Consider the following 833-nt stretch of genomic DNA (forward strand, 5'->3'; position numbering starts at 1 on the left):
CTCAGAAGTTAAGAGCACTGGCTACTCTTCCGGAGGCCCTGATTTCAATTCCCAGCAACCACATGGTGTCTCACAAATATCTATAATGAGATCCAGTGCCCTCTTCTGAAGTGCAGTCATACATGTAGGAAGAACACTGTATATGTAATACATCCTTTTACAAAAGATTATAATACCTTTAGTCTCAAAGAAGTTATAGGAGTTCATTAAGAAAAATAATCATCACAAGTTTAAATTTTCAACCCTGAAATAGTTACTGAAGAAATTAACAAAAGATGGGTTTATGTTAAGGAAAGGTAAGAAGTTTGGGCTTGAGAATGTGATGTGCATATACTTTTACTGAGTGGACTTTATTCATTGAAAGTTCAAAGCAGATTACAAGTACAGATCTTCATTTTGTAGAAGTATTGCCACTGCCCTACTGAAAGAAAAGTCATGTTGATGGCTTCTGATTTTACCTTTATGAATGTAAAAATGACAGCTTGACAAAGGCAGTTCAGAAAAAATAAGTATATAATAATAAATGGGCATATTAATAATAAAATATAAGACCATTAAATGACAGTGTACATTGAAGATTTTCATGCTGTCAGTCACTATTTTTCATCATTTGCATTTGAGCATTAATTTTCTTGTGAATATTTTTCTGTAAAATCAATCATAGTTGAGTAGTGCTTAGGAGATATTTAAGAAAGTTTGAAAAACTTCAAAAATTTTTAAAAAGTTTGAAGTGCTATAAATTTTGAGAAATAAGCCTTTATAATAAGAAAATCCAGATTCTGATTATAGTTTACAAATTCATAATTTAACATGGAACAATATCCATAAGTGTT

At 30.6% G+C, this 833-nt stretch overlaps 1 non-coding gene across 1 annotated transcript; it reads left to right on the plus strand.

Moving 5' to 3' along the window:
• Positions 1–367: 367 nt before the first annotated feature.
• On the plus strand, positions 368–497 carry LOC119826929. The gene has a single exon (XR_005287496.1). It is a non-coding gene; the product is annotated as a small nucleolar RNA SNORA69 (small nucleolar RNA).
• The last annotated feature ends 336 nt before the right edge of the window (positions 498–833 follow it).

Source organism: Arvicola amphibius, chromosome 11 (assembly GCF_903992535.2).
Source record: "Arvicola amphibius chromosome 11, mArvAmp1.2, whole genome shotgun sequence".
In the NCBI taxonomy this organism is placed as follows: Eukaryota; Metazoa; Chordata; class Mammalia; order Rodentia; family Cricetidae; genus Arvicola; species Arvicola amphibius.